At 43.8% G+C, this 14,320-nt stretch overlaps 2 non-coding genes across 2 annotated transcripts; both read left to right on the top strand.

Annotated features, from left to right (window-relative positions):
* Positions 1-973: 973 nt before the first annotated feature.
* On the top strand, positions 974-1,046 carry trnar-acg (transfer RNA arginine (anticodon ACG)). The gene has a single exon. It is a non-coding gene; the product is annotated as a tRNA-Arg (tRNA).
* Positions 1,047-8,987: 7,941 nt separating this feature from the next.
* trnav-cac (transfer RNA valine (anticodon CAC)) lies at positions 8,988-9,060 on the top strand. The gene has a single exon. It is a non-coding gene; the product is annotated as a tRNA-Val (tRNA).
* Positions 9,061-14,320: the final 5,260 nt, after the last annotated feature.

Raw genomic sequence — 14,320 nt, 5'->3', positions numbered from 1 at the left:
CAGCTTTCTTTGCGCTTCTGGACTTCTGAAGTGTGATTGAACCTTCCCAAAAGTTTCCTATAATTAGTGAGGAAGGAAGGTATCAGTGAAAATGTGATATATAAACGTGGATATTTCACTGGGTACCATGGGAACCTGATACACTGCTCTTTCCAGTTATTTGTCCAGCAGGAAACAGAAATCATTCTCTTCAACTGTACTCGCCCGAAGGAAAAGGAAACAAACAAAACTGCTCAGTTCTTTGTTTTAGCTTCTTCTGTTGGTTTACGTTCACTCACCGAGAAAGTGACAGAGAGACTGAGAGACTGGATTGGCTTTTTCACTTTGTAATCGATTATACTTTGTACTTATTGTAAGAGACGGTTCCATCCCAATTGTCATGTGCCTGATATTCTCATTAATACTATGATGTGTTCAAAATGAGTTTCTGCTAATTTTACAAAAGCTGAACAGCGAAACTGCTCTGAAACGAGTTTCGCTTCGCAAATTTAATGGAGATGGGTTGCTGGTTGTAACTAAAGTAGTTTGTAAAATCAGCCCTCTGGAACAGTATCCTCGAAACGTGTTTCGGACACATTGTATGAGAGCTCCATCTGTTCAATGAAGGAGCACTTCCGCACTGCAGTTCTGGAATCCTTTCCTTGTTGACTCCGAAACTAATACAAATATTATTTTGTTAAAGATCATTTTGTTGTTGAACTCACAAATTGGGTAAATATCACATCGGAGGCTTAAGACAATAAAGGACCCGACGAAACACGCACTTTGAGCAGCGAAGCCACGGAGCCAAATCAAGCTGCAAATTCACCATCTCCTCTCACTGACACCTGTCAGATACTCGCCACTGTGTGTTGGATTTTGAGGCCGTTTGGTTCATTTCGATTGCGCTTGCACATTTCGCTGTTTTTATCTGTCAACCTGTCGGTTGATTCTGAATGAAAAGTGAAATAAAATACATCAACTCCCATGACTTGGGCCAGTGGCGCAATGGATAACGCGTCTGACTACGGATCAGAAGATTGTAGGTTCGACTCCTACCTGGCTCGGGTTCATGCAATTTTATCTCTGACACTGGGGAACGAAGAATCAAATTTCGTAATAAGATATTGTTTATGGTGAAGCAGGAAAGAAAACATTCCATCTTGAAAGATTTAGGTTCAATTACAAAAAGAAACTGTGACCACAACGTTTACCAACAAGCCGCCTTTTAGTTTGATGTCAGACACACGAACATTGCAGCACGACGTGGAGGCACCGCGCTGATGATCTTCAGGTGTATCCGGGCCGTTCAGACACTTCGTGTGACACAAGAGCTTTCCAATCCCCGCCAGCTCCTGGACGCCGAGACGTTCGTTGAAAGCAGCATTCACCGACAGGACCGCTATTCCGCTCCCTTTGCCGGTCTGCAGGAAATCCGATGCTGAAAATACAAAGTAGGACGGACAGTATCTGGAAAACAGTTAAACTTTCAGTGTTCAGACATTGGTGAGAACCATAAACAGGACTTTGGATACATTTAAATTGGGTGTGGAGGAGGAGTACGCTGTTTTTTTATAAACTGTAGGAGTGTAGATATGAGTGTGATGTTTATATATGAACTGTGGGTGAGTATATATGAGTGCGATGTTTATAAATGAACTATGAGTGTGTATATATGAGTGCGATGTTTATATATGAACTGTGGGTGTGTATATATTAGTGCGATGTGTATATATGAATTATGAGTGTGTATATATGAGTGCGATGTTTATAAATGAACTATGAGTGTGTATAAATGAGTGCGATGTTTATGTATGAACTGTGGGTGTGTATATATGAGTGCGATGTGTATAGATGAACTATGAGTTTGTATATATGAGTGCGATGTTTATGTATGAACTATGGGTGTGTTTTTATGAGTGCGATGTTTATATATGAAGTGCGGAATGACCGGGAGGGGCAATTCCCCCTGGGTTTATATGTTCTTCCAACATAAGGACACAAAGATCAATTAACAGTGGGGTGGAAATAGCTCAGTTGGGAGGGCGTTTGACTAAAGATCTCGGGTTTCGGCAGTTTGAGTTATTTAGTTTCTGCTTCTTTGAATCCTAGAATGGTTACAGCACGGAAGGAGGCCATTCGGCCAATCGAGTTCATGCCGGAACTTTGCTAGAGCAATCCAGCTCGTCACACTCCCCCGCAGTTTACCCGTAGCCCTGCATTTTTTCCCTTCAAGTACTTATCCAATTCTCTTTTGAAAGCCACAATTGAATCTGCCTCCAGCACTCACTCAGGCAGTGAATTCCAGATCTTAACCACTCGCTGTGTAAAAGCGTTTTTCCTCATGTCGACTTTCATTCTTTTGCGATCACCATAAATCTTTGTCCTCTGGTTCTTGACCCTTCCGCCTATGGGAGCAGTTTCTCTCTCTCTACTCTGTCTGGACCCTTCATGATTTTAAATACATCGATGAAATCTCCTCTCAACATTCTCTGCTCCATGGACAACAACCCCAGCTTCTCCAGTCTATCCACGTTACTGAAGTCCTTCATTCCTGGAACAATTCTAATAAATCTTTTCTGCAGCCTCTCTAAGGCCTTCACACCCGTCGCAAAGTGCGGTGCCCAGAACTGGACACAATACTGCAGTTGTGGCCGAACCAGTGTTTTACAAAAGCTCATCGTAACTTCCTTGTTTTTGTTCTCTTTGCCTCAATTTGTAAAGCACAGGATCCCATATGCTTTTTAAAACCGTTTTCTCTATCTGCCCTGCCACCTTTAAAGATTTGTTCACACAAACCCCCAGATTTCTCGGTTCCTGCAGCTCCTTTAGAATTAAACGCTTTAGTTTAATTCGCCTCTCCTCGTTTTTCCAACTAAAATATATCGCTTCGCTTTTCTCCGCGTTAGATTTGATGTGCCATATGTTCGCCCATTCCACCAGCCTGTCTTTGTACTATCACTATCCTCTTCACTGTTCATTACACTTCCAAGCTTTGTGTCATCTGCAAATTTTGAAATTGTGCCCTGTACACCAAAGTCCAATTCATTAATATATATCTAGAAAAGCAGTGGTCCTAGTACCGACCCGTGGGGAACACGACTGTACACCTCCCTCCAGTCTGATAAACAACCGTTCACCACTGCTCTCTGTTTCCTGTCACTTAGCCAATTTCGTACTGCCACTGCCTCTTTTATTCCTTGGGACTCAACTTTGATGACAAGCCTATTAAGCAACACTTCATCAAACGCCTTTTGGTCGTCCATATATACCATGTCAACCACATTGCTCTCATCGAATCTCTCTTACCTCAACAAAAAACTCAATCAAGTTAGTTAAAAACGATTTGCCTTCAACAAATCCGTGCTGCTTTCCTTAATTAATCCACACTTGTCCAAGTGACGATTAACTTTGTCTCGGATTATCGTTTCTAAAAGTTCCCCCTTCACCGAGGTTAAACTGACTGGCCTATAGTTCCTGGGATGATCCACACACGCCTTTTTGAACAAGGGTATAATATTTGCAATTCTCCAGTCCTCTGGCACCACCCCCGTATCTAAGGATGATTGGAAGATTATGGCCAGGACCTCCACAATTTTCACCCCTAATTCCCTCAGAAAACTAGGATTCATACCATCCGGACCAGGTGACTGATCTACTTTAAACACAGCTGGAATTCCTAATAGCTCCTCTTTATTAATGTATATCCCATCTCGTATTTCAACTACTTCTTTTACTGTAACTTTGCAGCATATTCTTCCTTGGTAAAGACAAATGCAACGTACTCATTTATTACCACAGCCATGCCCTTTGCCTCCATGTGTAGCTCTCCTTTTTGGTCCCTAATCGGTCCCACCCCTCCTCTTCCTACCCGTTTACTGTTCATGTGCCAAAAGAAGACTTTTGGATTCCCTTTTATGTTAACCACCAGTCCATACTCATACTCTCTCCATGCCCCTTTTTTTCCATTTTCACTTCCCCTCTGAACTCTCTATATTCAGCCCGGTTCTCACTTGTATTATCAACCGGACATCTGTCCTACGCCTCTTTTTTCTGTTTCACCTTAATCTCTGTCTCTTTCGTCATCCAGGGAGCTCTGGCTTTATTTGCCCTACTTTTCCCCCTGGTGGGAATGTACCTCGACTGTACCTGAACCATCACTTCTTTAAAGGCCGCCCATTGTTCAGTTACAGTTTTCCATGTCAATCTTTGATTCTAATTTACCCTGGCCAGATGCTTTCTCAACCCATTGAAATTGGCCTTCCAGCAGGATTAAGCGAGAACGAGAGAGAGTGAAACTGCCTCACTGAGAAAATCGGGGTCAGTAAACTCGAGATTCTGGAGTCAGGATGAGCCAGCGGTTGAGGGCGCTGTATTCAGATCGCAGTTTCGCCTGGTGGTGTGGTTTTGAATCCTCAATCTTCACATTCAGTCCTTTGCTTGTACGAATTTTTTTCTTGTGCCTGAGGATGGAGGTGATTTTTCTGCCCAGTTGATTTGCTGCTTCCAGAAAACAAACCCGACATCCGTCCACGGCAGGTTTGTTTTTATTTGTTCTGAGAATGTGTCGTGCTTGGGGTCAGCAGAACACGGCCCGTGGAATCAATCCATTGTGTCTTTGACCAGTTGTTCCAATATCTTTGCCACGAGCCTCATCTGGCTAAATGGGAATCCAGATATGGCTAATTGCAATTGCGATTATTAAATCAAAATGAGTCATGGACACAGTCTTTAGACCTGTGATCTCAATACTCATATTCGCATGTGGACTTCAAACTTTTTGTGAGTTGTTGATAAAATGGTGAAAAGCAGAGTGTGCGAATGTTTTTGATCGTTGTGAGTGCTTTACTTCCTAGGTTACTGAATGGTGGGAGATGTTTGTAAGGAAATATACACATGTGAAGTACACCTCACTGTATATTGTGTGTGTGCAAGATGTTTTCGTTCATGTGACTTAAACAATGCCACCATGGCCACACCTGCGGCTAGTCAGCAATTTCTCTTGGACAACACTGACATAGAGGATGGCCGAGTGCACTGAGCATGGACATTGATTCTTCAGGACTGTCAGGGTGGGATTCGATTTTCGTCTCTAACAAACTTTCCATAGCAACGGAAAGATTGGCGGCGGCCGCTGCATAAACATCACAGTCAAACAAACGCACACTCTTTGTATATACTCACTTGAGGTTGTACAAGAGTGGGGGGCACTAGTTAATGTACTTTAACTGAGGCGGCACCAGTTGGGGTTGTATGATAGAGTGGAGCAGACGTTGCCCTTCTGTCTTACTGAGGCGGGGAATTTAACAAAGGCTGCACCAGATACCTTGCATCACAAGCACGGAACATTTTTAACCAAGTCCTAAAATTCCGTCTGTAAAATGAGAACGGGTGACAATTCAACACAGGGAAAACACAGCAAACTCATTAAAGTTTATACTGTCACTTGGTAACCAAGGTGGAAAGCCAACAAAGTGGAACATTGTGCAGGGATGTCCTGCTCACAAAAGGCTGGACAAAGCCAATCCGGCAAATTACCACCCTATCAGTCTGCACTCTATCATCAGCAAAGTGATGGAAGTTTTCGTCGACAGTGCTATCAAACGGCACTTACTCACCAATAACCTGCTCATCGATGCTCCGTTTGGGTTTCGCCAGGACCACTCGGCTTCAGACATCATAACAGCCTGGGTCCAAACCTGGACAAAGAGCTAAATTCCGGTGGTGAGGTGAGGGTTACTGCCCTTGACATCAAGGCATCCTTTGACCGATGTGTCTTCAAGGAGCCCTAGGAAATTTGAAGTCAACGGGAATCAGGGGGAAAACTCTCCAGTGGCTGGAATCGTACCTGGCACCAAGGAAGAATGTAGTCGTTGTTGGAGGCAAATCGTCTCCGCCCCAGGACACCACTGCAGGAGTTCCTCGAGGCAGTGTCCTACGCCCAACCATCTTCAGCTGCTTTATAAATAGCCTTCCCTCCATCATAAGGTCAGAAATGGGGATGTTCGCTGATGATTGCACAGTGTTCAGTTCCATTCGCAATCCCTCAAATAATGAAGCAGTCCCTGCCCGCGTGCAGCAAAACCTGGACAACATTCAGCCTTGGGCTGATGAGTGACAAGTAACATTCAAGTGCCAGGCAATGACCAACTCTAACAAGAGAGAGTCTAACAACTCCCCTTGACATTCAACGGCATTACCATTGCCTAATTCCCCACCATCAACAGCCTGGGAGAGGCCACCATTGACCAGAAACGAACTGGACCAGCTGCATAAATACGGAGGCTACAAGAGGAGGTCAGAGGCCGGGTATTGTGCGGCGAGTGACTCATCACCTGACTCCCCAAAGTCTTTCTACTATCGACAATGTACAAGTCAGGAGTGTGATGGAATACCCTTCACTTGCCTGGATGCGTGCATCTCCAGCTTCAATCAAGAAGCTCGACACCATCCAGGACAAAGCAGCCCGCTTGATTGGCACCCCATCCACCACCCTAAACATTCACCCCCTCCACCACCAGCGCACCGTGGCTGCAGTGTGTACCATCTACAGGATGCACTGCAGCAATTCGCCGAGGCTTCATCGACAGCACCACCCAAACCCGCGACCTCTATCACCTAGAAAGTCAAGGGCATATGGCACATAGGAAAAACACCACCTGAATGTTCCCCTCCAAGTCACACACCATCCTGTCTTGGAAATATATCGCCGTACCTTCATCATCGCTGGGTCAAAATCCTGGAACTCCCGACCTAACAGCACTGTGGGAGAACCTTCACCACACGGACGTCAGCGGTTCAAGGAGGTGGCTCACCACCACCTTCTCAAGTACAATTAGGGATGGCCAATAAATGCTGGCCTTGCCAGCGACACTCACATATCATAGAAATCGTAGAAAGTTTACAGCACGGAAGGAGGCCATTCGGCTCCATGCAATCGTAATCCAGCTAGTCCCACTCTCCCGCCCTTTCCCTGTAGCCCTGCATTTTTTTTCCTTTCAAGCACTTATACAGTTGCCTTTGAATCTGCCTTCACCACCCCCTCGGGCAGTGCATTCCAGATCCCAACCATTCGCTGTTTAAAAAAGTTTTTCCTTATGTCACCTTTGGTTCTTTTGCCAATCATCTGAAATCTATGTCCTCTGGTTCTCGACCCTTCTACCATTGGGAACAGTTTCTCTCTATCTATTCTGTCTAGACCCATCATGATTTTGAATACCTCTCTCAAATCTCCCCGCAACCATCTCTGTTCCAACGACAACCAACCCCAGCTTCTCCAGACTGTCTAAGTAACTAAAATCCCTCATCCCTGCAATCATTCCAGTAAATCTCTCCTGCACCCTCTGTAAGGCCTTCACATCTTTCCTGAACTGCGGTGCACAGAACCGGACACAATAGTCCAGTTGTGGCCGAAACAGTGATTCATAAAGGTTCATCATGACTTCCATACTTTTTTACTCGATGCCTCTATTTATGAAGTCCAGGATCCCGTATACCTTTTCAACCGCTTTCGCAACCTGCTCTGAAGCCTTCACCGATTTGTGCACATAAACCACCAGATTTCTCTGGGCCTGTACCATTTTGGAGTTGTTCCCTCTAGTTTATATTGCCTCTCCTGGTTCTTCCTACCGAAATGTATCATTTCGCATTTTTTTTGCGTTATATTTCATCTGCCACGTGTCCGCCCATGCCACCGGCCAATCTATAACTTCTTGAAGTCTGTCACCATCCTTCACACCGTTTACTACCGATCCAAGTTTTGTGTCATCTGCAAATTTTGAAATTGTGCCCTGTACACCCAAGTCCAAGTCATTAATATAAATCAAGAAAAGCAGTGGTCCCAGCGTTGACACCTGGGGAACACCATTGTACACCTCCCTCCAGTCCAAAAAACAACCAATCACCACTACCCTCTGCTTCCTGTCCCTTAGCCAATTCTGCATCCATGTTTCTACTGCCCACTTTGACCCATGGACCTCAATCTTACTGATAAGCCTACCGTGCTGCAATTTATCAAACACCTTTTGAAAGTCCATATGCACCACATCAACTGCGTTGCCTTCATCTGCCCTCTCTGTTAACTCAACAAAAAACTCTATAATGTTAGTTAAACACGATTTGCCTTCAACAAACCCATGCCGGCTTTCCCTAATCAATCCACAGTCGTCCAAGCGTCTGTTAATTCTGTCCCGGATTATCGTTTCTAAAAGTTTCCCCACCATTGAGGTTAAACTGACTGGCATATAGATGCTGGCTTTATCCTTACAACCTTTTTTGAACAAGGATGTAACGTTTGCAATTCTCCAGTCCTCTAGCACCACCCCCGTATCTGTGGATGTTTGTAAGATTATGCTCAGTACCTCCTGCTATTTCCACCCTTCCTTCCCTCAGCAGCCTACGATGCATCCCATCCGGACCGGGTGACTTATCTACTTTAAGTACAGCTAGCCTTCCGAGTACCTCTTCTTTATCAATGTTTAGCCCATTCAGGATCTCAACTGTATTTACCTTCACCGAGACTCTGGCAGCATCTTCTTCCTTGGTAAAGACGTATACAATGTATTCATATAATATCTCTGCCATCCCCTCTGCCTACATGAATAGCTCTCCTTTATGGTCCCTTATCAGAGTACGGCTCCTACTGCCCGTTTAATGTTTACATGCCAGTTTATGTTGGCCGCCAGTTTATTCTCACACTCTCACTTTGCCCCTCATTTCCTTTTTCACTTCCCTTCTGAACTTTCTATATTCAGCCTGGTGAATGAATGAATGAGAAACATGTTGGGTTTCCGTCAGTCTGAAACAGAAAGTTATTGGTTGATATAATGGCGATTTGAACAACTATTCGTCTTTTTATTGAGTTTGATGAGTTTTGCAAAATTGATACAACAAACTATTTTGTAAAAGTTAATTCCCTGAAGGGGACCCGGCCCCGTCTCCCAGCACTGAGAACATTTGTAGAAGGCAACTATCTTCCGAGCATTTCCTACAAGCATTTGAACAGCAGAGTTTCCGTAGTGTAGTGGTTATCACGTTGGCCTCACACGCGAAAGGTCCCCGGTTCGAAACCGGGCGGAAACATTTTCAAAACGGAATCCACTAAAAATCAATAAATATGAAAAAACACAAGAATTCACTCTGTGGTGAAATATGAATAAAATACAGATCCGGTATATTTTCCTTTCTCTGTCCAGTTCTACACACACTCAAACATTACACGGATACCGAAAATGTCTCTCCCTCACTCCAGTTTCCTGCCCTGACTGTGCAGAAATCCCCTCTCAAAGCGACTCTTTGCAACTGGTTTTAGTTGATTTGTGAGAGATCATTGAAGGACCCTGAAGAGCTGCCTCGGTTAATAACGACAGTTCGAAACAGCGTTGCAGCCGCGGCAACAAACACATCCGTTTTTCGATGTTCGATATTCCCCAGTTCCCGGATTGAGTGAGGCCACGACAGCAACGACATTCAGGCCGCCTGTCCGGCCCCGCTCCCTCCAATCACAGGTTGCTGGCGGAAGGCCGCAAATGCCGCCTCAGACAGCGCAATACTGCCCATCCCTGGGGAACAATTTCCCACCGAAGCTTTGACAACACATCGCAGGCATCATCTGTCCCACAGTGTTCTTACTTCGCTGCAAACACAGAACTCGCCAGCTGTTTCAACGTTCATTGTCTGAACAAGGATTTGAATTCTGCACACTCAACTCACTGGCCACTTTAACGAAGTCCAGTAGTCTACCGACTGAGCTACCCAGGCTCATCATTAAAAAGCGATCCATTATACAGATTTATGGTAGGACTCTGAATTATCCTTCGTAGACGTCGAACTGAGGTGAAGATCCCTTTTATAAATTTTTCAGTAACGTGTTGAGGAGAATCCTTGTTCCTGTTGAACATGATGCAAGAAACATGGGCAGTGAACTCGTGAGTTTACAATTCTTCTTGTTTTTGCCAAATGTCTTGTCATTCGTTAGCACCAATTAAAATAACACTTTACCCAGTGGCTCAAAAGCTAAACTTGTCCCACACGGGAGCTGGAAACGGCCTCTCGACATCTGTAAGCTGAATAATTTCACCCGTTACACAGTGACACCAGGCAGCAGATTTCCCTTCCAAATTTTCCCCACACTAAACTTCCACCCGATGAATATCTGCTAAACGAAAAAAAGAATTGTGTGTTTGGTTCTTTAGATTTCAAGATCTCGGACCGGGCCCTTTGGCACATCAACTGCCGCTTATAGCCCCCCTCTCCCACTATAAACAAGCAAACTGGCACCTGCTATTGCAAGATGGTAGGCCAGAGGAACCCAAGGGCCCACATGGGAACACTAAGAAGTAGATGCGTTATGGAACAGACCAGTTGTACCTTGAACTCCGGTCAAAATGTTCGGAGTAAAATGTTCGTCTGTTCTCGGTGAGGCTGAAACTCACAACCTGGGCATTTCTGAAGCTGATAAAAGTGCCGCACGCTGACCGCTTGCGCTTCAAGAGCTTCGTGATCTTTCTCCAATTTCTCCAAGAAGCCTCCAATCAAGATGCGCTTCGATAAATATCCGCAATGACCTTTAAAATCCCTGGAATCTGAAACAAAACCCCAGAAGATAAGAATTTTTAATTATATTTTTATTAACTTAGGGACAATTTTTGATGGAACTTTAAGGAGGACTTGGGGAAAGTGTGAGACGAAACTGGGAAACTCTCCCTGGGCTGTCGTTGATTGAAGCGATGGGCGTTATTTCATTTGAAAACCGAGGCTCGGAACTTTCTGATGGAGAAGTGTGACAGAAGATTGTGGTGAGTGACAGTTGCCGGTGAGATCGAGAGGAGAGGGAGAAAAGTCAATGTCACAGCTGTGACAGCTCAAGTGCTCTGCTTATCCGTAATATTTAAAAAGTAATGTACAATACGGGGCAAACCGATTTGGTATCGGTTATCAAAAATACTAAAAGACACGGGGTCAAACGTGGATTCGTAAAGAGGGAACGGATTTAACCGCCAGAGCGAAATAATTCCACATGAATCTGAAGTGTCTTGCGGAAAAGGGAAGTGCGAACTGTTATGTTCGTGTCATGACTTGAAAGACCCTCCAATTATCGACAGTATCTTTGAACGAGTTGTGTCAGCAAAACCGCGATTGAAGCCGCTTTGCATTTGTCAAACGTGTAGGTGACGATATTGGGGTTAATAAGGGGCGATTTCAATTATTTGAAATATCACTGTACGTCATGACCCAAAAATCGACTGTAAAATCGAGTTTTTCCTGTAAGTCGTGAATTGAAGGGAAAGGCGCACCAATCAGATCAGGGAAACGAAGAGCAGAATACGTGAATGAAACTTGCACGATTGAAAATCTCTGTTTGTCGGAAGACTCAGTCCTCAGTGGTAGAGAGGATTGGTGTTTCGAGCAGTTATTCACCAGCCTCAATTTCAGTAATTTCCCGTTTCCTGACAATGAGATGAGTCGAAATGAGCAGGTACAACGAGCCGGTCTGTAACACAGGCCAATGTCTCAGTGCAGCTCATGACCCAGTCACTGGGCTCTATTATAGCCGCTCCTGTCAGCAACACACAAAGAGAAATTGTAAATCTGAAACAGAAAGTGATAATGTATAAAACTTTGTATCAACCACCAGGTTTTCCATCTTTTCGGCTTTTAAAACAATCTGTTTCACAGTTTGTCAAGCCCGAAACAGCCTCTGGGATTTGCTGATTGGAATTTCAATGGGAATTGGGACCGTCACTAATTATCGGAACAAATATACCCGCTGAGGTTTCGGGGTTGTTCCTGGTTTATTTATATCAGTGAGTGACCGATTTTAAACTCGCTGAGGGTCTGAACATAAGGTAAAAGCCTGGGATAGACAAGAGATTCTTCAATGTATCAAGTTAAATTACACTGATTCCACCAACACTGGACATCACATCCCTTAAACATTGTTACCTGTTACTGTATAAAACTGGTGAGGGTGGAAATGGGAAATAACTGAAAAAACCTTCATTGTATCAAAGTTATTATTATTATTATTAGACAAACAATGTACAGCCTATACCTTCAAAAAGACTCAATGTAAAACCAGTCGCCAGTTCCAGAGCCGCTGTGCCGGTTGTGTGATTTGCATCCGATTCTGACTGACTTAGTATCAGACGCGCTCCCGTCCACAGTAAACGGATGGGGCCGGATCCATAAGAGAAAAATGAGGACCGACCTCCGCATAACCTGTCTTCATAATTTAACCATTTTAGCCCCGGTATCATTCTGGTGAATCTGCGCTGCACTCCCTCCAAGGCCAATATATCCTTCCTGAGATGTGGTGCCCAGAACTGAATGCAATACTTTAAATGGGGTCTCAGCAGAGATTTCTATCTGTAACATACTTCCCCCCTTTGAATACCAGCTTCCTTGAAATAAAGGCCAACATCCCATGAGACATTTAAATTAATTTTTCTCCCATTCCACTGGCTTTGAGCGATTTCTGTACTTGGACCCCTAAATCTCTCTGCTCCTCGACAGTTCCTAGCTTCTCACCATTTAGAAAATACTCTGACCTGTCTTGCTTCAGTCCAAAGTAGATAAACTCACACTTCTCCATATTGAAAGTTTGAACAGACTGGGGCTTTTCTGTACAGAAAAGAGAAGGCTGAGCAGTGACCTGATATAGGACTTTAAGATTATCCAAGGGTTTGATAGGTTGGACGTAGATAAGGTGTTTGCATTTGTGGAGGTGGGGACTCCAAATCATTGAGGCAATTAATATAAGGTAGTCACTATTTAATTCAACATGGCATTCAAGAGGAACACATTCACCCAGAGAGTGGTTAGAATGTTCAATTCGCTCCCACAAGGAGTAGTTTAGGCGAATAGCATGGATTCGTTTACAGCGAAGCTAGAAAAACAAATGGAGGAGAAAGGAATCTAAGGGTTTGCTCATAGGGTTAGATTAAATGGGGATGGCGGAGCCTTGTTTGCAGCATAAAAACCGGCATTGTCTAGTTGGGCCGAATTGCCTGTTTCCGTGATGTACATTCTGTGTAATTCTATGTTACTCCATCTGCCACAGTTTTGCCAACTCTCTTAATTTATCAATTTCCCTTGGCAACTTTATGCTTCCATCTACACGACTCGCTGTGACACCTATGTTGTTGTCAGCGACACACTTGGATACACGGCTCTCTATTCCTTTGTCTACGTCATTTATATACCGGGACTCTGTCTCCCACCTTCTAACCAACTCCCTGCCCATTTCATTAGGTTGCCTCAAATTCTACGCACTGTCATTGTCGTTAACAGTCTCTTATATGGTACCTTATCGAATACCTCTGGAAGTCAATATCATTTAACAACCATGGATACTCCATTATCTACCACGTTCGTTACATCTTCATTAAGTTCAACTAGTTTTGTTAGACTTGACTTATCCTTTACAAATCCATGCTGGCTCTCTCTGATCAATTCATGTTTATCCAAGTGCTCAATCTTTCTTTCCCTAACAACGGATACTGGCAACTTCCCCACAACGGATGTCAGACTAATGGGTCTATAATTTCCAACATCATCTCTGCTACCCATCCCAAATAATGGAGTGACATTGAAATTGTTTCCATCAAAGGAACAATTCCTGAATCAAGAGAGTTTGAACGATCATGACTAAAGCATGTACAATGTCCTCACCTCGTCCTCTCAGTCCCCTGGGATGGTCACCATCAGGTCCTGGAGATTTGTCTATCTTTAATCTAATTATTTTCTCCATTGTCATTATTTTACTTATACTGAATCCCCTTGATTTATTTATAGTTTTCCTCATATCTTTGATATGTTAGCCTCATTTATTTCTGTGAAGAACGAAGCTAAGTAAGTATTTAGCAACTCTACATTTCATGATTTTCAATTACAATATCACCTCCATCTGTCTTTAAGCGGCCCACATTACTCTAAGCCTCCCTTCTTTCACTTAATATACTGGCAAAAATCTTGACTGTTGTCCTCATTTTCCCTAACAGGTTTTTCTCCTTTTCCCTGTTTGGACCTCTTACGGTTTTTTTATTTTCAGCACCAAAATAAACAATACTTTGCTGTAAAGTTCGTCTCAATAGTTCTTCACTTTCAGACCGAGAATTGTCTAAACCGGGAATTTATTTTATGTAACAAACATAAGTACACGGAATCATCCCTGTATCAACGCACTGATGGACACACAAAGAGAGATGCAGGCAGCATCGGGATGCACAGGTGAACGGACAAACCAAACAGACAAAGATGAAACGGTCTGAACCCCAAACAGACAGTAACGTATCGCTGATAGATATTAGTGAGAGGAGGTAGGGCTAAATTATCATGGCTG

The sequence above is a fragment of the Heptranchias perlo genome, chromosome 20, assembly GCF_035084215.1.
Source record: "Heptranchias perlo isolate sHepPer1 chromosome 20, sHepPer1.hap1, whole genome shotgun sequence".
In the NCBI taxonomy this organism is placed as follows: Eukaryota; Metazoa; Chordata; class Chondrichthyes; order Hexanchiformes; family Hexanchidae; genus Heptranchias; species Heptranchias perlo.
Note: the sequence above shows the minus strand (reverse complement) of the source record. Positions and strands in the feature narration are given on the sequence as shown.